Source organism: Fukomys damarensis, unplaced genomic scaffold (genome assembly GCF_012274545.1).
Source record: "Fukomys damarensis isolate Sample0158 unplaced genomic scaffold, DMR_v1.0_HiC HiC_scaffold_39, whole genome shotgun sequence".
Classification (NCBI taxonomy): Eukaryota; Metazoa; Chordata; class Mammalia; order Rodentia; family Bathyergidae; genus Fukomys; species Fukomys damarensis.
In genome coordinates, this window is record NW_022900951.1 from 57,512,067 (window position 1) to 57,518,012 (window position 5,946).

Genomic DNA, 5,946 nt, shown 5'->3' on the forward strand with positions numbered 1-5,946 from the left:
CAGGTACAGCCAGAACCTAACCTGTTGGCACAGAGGTTTAAGCCAAATTTCTCAGATAAGAGCAGAGATTGTGCCCATAGTGCAAGACATGATTAATAAATCTAGAGGAGACACAGATAAAAAAAAATACAAGAGTGGAGGAACATGATGGAATCCCAACATAGGAAACAAATGAAATCCATGAAACATGCAAACAGATTTCCAGGAGATTAAAATCTCCACTGAAAGTTTACAAAGCAGAATGAGCCAATGTGAGGACAGAATTTCAGCTATAGAAGATAGTATTGCAATTACTGTCCAGGAAAAGAGCTGCACAGGTGCACTAGCATCAGCCAGAGTCCACACTTATACCATAAAATACATGTGTGGAGATCCTAGCCAGAAGCCTTCTCACAAGGGCCTGAGGTGCACAGCCCCCAGCCAAAGGCCTTCCAAGGCAACAGCTACCTAAGAGCCCTTGCCATAGGCACATCAAGGTACCATCACAAGTGTGCACTGGATCCAGCCAGAAGCCCATCAAAGATAACAGGTCAGCTCAGTGACCCAGAACCCACCATTTTGGACCCAGGGATTGGTGCACTTGTGAACAGCAGAGAAAAGGCTGCTCAGTGGTATGTTGAGAATTAAAGACCATTGGGTGAGCAAAAAGTTGTCTTAACAAAGGCACAGCAGGCTTTATCTGTTGAAATGAGAAGACACATAAAGAAGTCTCAGAACCAAACTTCCAGATCATGTAAGGAAAGGCCAAAGGGAAACAAGAAGGAACAATCTGATACTCAACCACCTGAACTCCATGAACTGGTAAGGAAAGAGGATCTAGAAAAACTAAAATCAGAAATAATTTCTCAGATAACAACAGAGATTGTAACCATAGTGCAAGACATGATTAATAAATCTAGAGCAGATGCAGAAAAAAGAGGAGCTGAGGAAAATGATGGAACCCCAACATAGGAAATAAATGGAATCCAGAAAACAGATGCAAATAGGAGATTGAAAAACACTATTGAAAATTTACACAGCAGAATGGGTCAACGTGAGGACAGAATTTCAGATATAGAAGATACGATTGCAATTAGTGACCAGGAAAAGAAAAATTGTTTAAAAATAGTAAAGGACCATGAGAAATCAATCCAGCAATTTCTAGATGATTCAAGGAAGAATAATATGACTGATCAGACTCAATGTGGAAATGAGAGGGTGCAGAAAACATTCAAAAAAATGTTCTCAGAAGTAATCACAAAAAATGTCCCAAATAGGTGAAAAGAACTTGACATACAGCTAAGGGAGGCATAAAGGATTCCAACTAGCCATGATAAAAAAAACTACACATAGGAATAAAATAGTTAAGCTTCCAGAAACCCAACAGAAGAACAAAATTCTACAAGCATTTAGAGAAAAGAAACAAATCACATTTAAAGGCAAGCCTATGAAAATCACAGCAGGCATATCAACAAAAATCCTCAAGGCAAGGAGAGCTTGGAGTGATGTATGTCAATTCCTAAAGGAAAACAACCTAAAAGTCAGATTGATGTACCCTGAAAAACTATCTTTCAAATTTTATGGAGAAATAAGATACTTTCATGACAAAGAGCCCCTCAGAAACTTCATGAATAAAAACCAGCACTCCAAAAAATTTTAAACAATACCCGAGAAAAAGACAATGAGGATCACAACCCTAGGAAGACCAGAAGAATGTATCCATCAAACATGAGAAGAAATTAAATGCAAAGGGGAGAATGCAACAAAAATGAAAAGGAAAGCTCATGAGGATAAGTCAATACATATCAATTATCATGATAATGATCTCAATTCACCAATCAGAAGAAATAGACTGTCAAAATGGGTCAAGCAGCAAGATCCAACAATATGCTGTATACAAGAAACACACTTAATTAAAAAAGAAAGTCATAGATTGAAAGTTAAAGGGTGGAAAACAATATTCCGTGGAACAAGAACCTGAAAAAAAGCAAGAGTAGCTATCCTCTTTGGAGATCAAGTGGTTTTCAAACCAACACTAATTAAGAGAAAAAAAAGAAATGCACTACATCCTTGTAAAGGGAACAGTCCAAGAGGAAGAGATAACAGTTATAAATATATATATGCATAAAACACTACTAGTGCATTCAAATATCAAACAAATATTAACAGATATGAAAAATCAACTATGCAATAAAACAATAATATGGAGGACCTCAATCCCCACTGTCACAAACAGATCAACTAGGCAAAAAACAAACAACAAAGTACTGGAATGCAAACTCTTGAACAAATGAATTTAGCAGATTTTAGAGAGTGTTACACCTCACAAAATCAGAATATACATTCTTTTCAGATGCACATGGGTTGTTTTCCAAAATAGACCACATACTTGCTCACAGAACATGTTTAAGCAAGTGCAAAGGCACTGAAATTATTCCCTATATATTATCAGACCATAGTGTGATGAAATTGGAGATCAATAGCAAAAGAAACTACAAGAATCTCATAAATACATGGAAATTGAACAACACACTTCTGAATAACCAATAGGTCACAGAGGATATTAAAGAAGAAATCATACAGTTTCTACAATTAAATGAAAATGTCAATACAACATATGAGAATTTATTGAACACAATAAAAGGAGTCTTAGGATGGAAATTCATAGCATTGAACACTTATAGTGAGTGAGCTCAGTTAAACAACCTGATGCTAAACCTCATGCTTCTAGAAAAAGAACAGCAGGACAAACCCAAAACTCATACAAGGGATGAAATTATGAAGATCAGAGCATAAATCAATGAAATAGAAAATAAGTAAACTATAAAAATTTAATGAAGCCAAGAGTTTGTTCTTCAAAAGAATAAACAAAATTGACAAAACCTTAGCCAACATTATCAAAAAAGGAAAGAAAAGACCCAAATCCAAGCAATTAGGAATGAAAAAAATGACATCACAGTGGACTCAGAAGAATTTCAAAGGATAATCAATACCTATTTTGAGAACCTCTACACCAATAAAATGAAAAACACAGGAGAAATGGACAGATTCCCACCTCTATATGAGTTATCAAAGTTGAAGGAAGAGGACCTAAAAATTCTAAACAACCCAATAACAATCAAAGAATTTGAAAACATAATTAAAATCTTACCAACTAAGAAAAACCCAGGCCCTGGTGGCTACACTGCTGAACTCTACAACAAATATAGAGAGGAACTATTATCACTACTGTTTAATTTATTCAGTGAAATTGAAAGGGAAGCAATACTCCCAAATTCATTCCTTGAAGCAAGCATCACCTTGATCCCCAAAGAAGAGAAGGACTGGACCAAAAAAGGTAATGATAGGCCAATCACACTAATGAACATAGATGCAAAAATCCTTAATAAGACCCTGGAAAAATAGAATACAGAGGATCATCAAGAAGACCATATACCCTGACAAAGTGGGATTCATCCCAAGTTCTTTAAAGTAAAAATTAATAAACCCTTACTTATTAAGCTAAAAAATAAGGGGAGACTCAAATAAAATCAATAATTAAATCAGTTAAAATCATTAATTAAAGTTAAGACATTATATTGATGACACAGAAATTAGAATATTTATTATTATGAAAAATTATGCACCAACAAATTTAATAACCTAGAATAAATGCACAATATCAGACATATAACTTACTAAGATTAAATCAAGAAGAAAGAATATCTGAGCAAACAATGAATAAGGACCCCAAAAACTCCACTAAAAGTATTCTAGAGTTAATAACCAAATGCAGTAAAGTATTGGATGCAAGGTTAACATACAAAAATCAATAGATTTTCTGTACATGGAAAACAGGTTCACTGAGCAAGAAATGGGGCAAACAATTCCTTTCACAATAGCATCCAAAAAGTTGAAATACCTGGGAATCAACCTAACAAAAGAAATCAAAGACCTCTAATCTGAAAACTACAGTACTCTGAAAAAAGAATTAAAAGATGAAATCAGAAAATGAAAGACATCCCTTGTTCCTGTGTAGGGACAATCAACATAGTGAAAATTGCCATACTTCCAAAGCTGCTGTATATATTCAGTGCAATCTCAATTGAAATCCCAGCAGCATACTTCTCGGAACTTGAGGAAACAATCCAAAAATTTATTTGGGAAAAGAAGACACCTAGAATAGCAAAAGTAATTCTAGGCAATAAAGATGAGGTAGGGGTATCACAATCCCTGACTTGAAACAATACTACAAAGATACTGTGATAAAAACAGCATGGTACTGCCAATGAAACAGATCTGAGGACTAGTACAACAGACTGAAAGATGCAAAAACAAATACAGACACACTCAACCACCTTCTCTTTGACAAAAGTGTCAAACACCTTCATTAGAGGAAGATAGCCTCTTTAGTAATGGTGCTTGAAAAACTGGGTTTCAACTTGCCAAAGGTTAAAACTAGACTTATATCTTTCACCATGCAATAAATTAAAATTAAAATTAAAGATCTAAATATTAATTTTTTTTGTATCAGGCATCGAACTTCGGTCCTTGTTCTTGCGAGGCAGGCAGTGGAAGAACCACTGAGCTAAATCCAAGGCCCAAAGATCTAAATATTAAAACAGAAACGCTAAACTGATTGGATGACAGGTTAGGTATAACTCTTGAAGACTCTGGTGTAGGGAAAGATTTTATGAACAAAATCTCAGTTGCACGGGGAACTAACACAAACAATCAACAAGTGGGATCTCTTCTTATTAAAAAACTTCTGTACAGGAAAAGAACCCACCAACAGGGTGAAAAGACACCCCACAATGTGGGGAAAAAAAGTTTCACCAGACAAAGGTCGACTATCTAGAATACATAAAGAACTTAGAAAATCAGACTTTCCAAATGTATAGACCCAATCTAAAAATTGGCATCTGAAATAAACAGACATGTCTGAGCCAAAGAAGTAGAAATAGCAAATAAACATATGAAAAAATGTTCAACATCACTGGTCATTTGAGAGATGCAAATGAAAACAATGCTGAGATTCCACCTCACCTCAGAAAGAATGGCTGCTATCATGAAATTATCAATAACAAATGCTGGAAGGGATGTGGGGAAAAAGGAATCATGTTCCACTGCTGTTGGGAGTGTAGACTATTGCAACCTCTGTGGAAATCAGTATGGAGATACTGCAAAGACCTAGGATTGGAATTCCCATTTGACCCAGCTATTCCCCTGCTGGATATCTTCTCAAAAGAATTAATAGAACCATATCACAACTATTTATGTGCACCTATATTCATAGCAGCACAATTTGTAATAGCTGAAACTTGGAAGCAGCCCACCTGCCCATCAACTGGAGACTAGATAAAAAAGTTGTGGGGTTTTTATAAAATGGAATACTACTCAGACATAAGGGACAAGAAATTAGAGACATTTATAGCTAAATGGATGCACATTGAGGAGATACTGTTAAGTGAAATAAAGACACACATGTGTAAATACCAAATAGTTTCTCTGGTGTGAGAAACTGAATGTGTAAATAAGGACTAAAAGGTACAATAGATAATGTGAAATAGGAAGAAAAGGTCCAAAGGGGAAGGGGACACAGGAGGAGTATGGGACAGAAAGAAGGGAATGGAATTACTATAAGAAAAAAATTTTAAAATGCAAACAGTCTTTGTAAATAGGGAGGGGTGGAGGGGTTGAATGGAGGGTAGGGGAATGGGAAAAAAAAGAAAGAACCAAGATATCTTATGTAAACGTAGAAATTTCCAATGATGAATGCCATTATATTTTATGCCTAAAATGTGCCAATAAATTATTTAAAATATATACATAAAAATAAAGAAGAATTTCAATATAACAACCTAACATTACAGTTAAAGAGACAGTTAAAAGAGTAAATGGAACACAAAGTTAATGGAACCAAGAAAATAATGAAGATTGAAGCACAAATAAATGAAGTAGTAATATAGGTACAAAAATTTATAATTT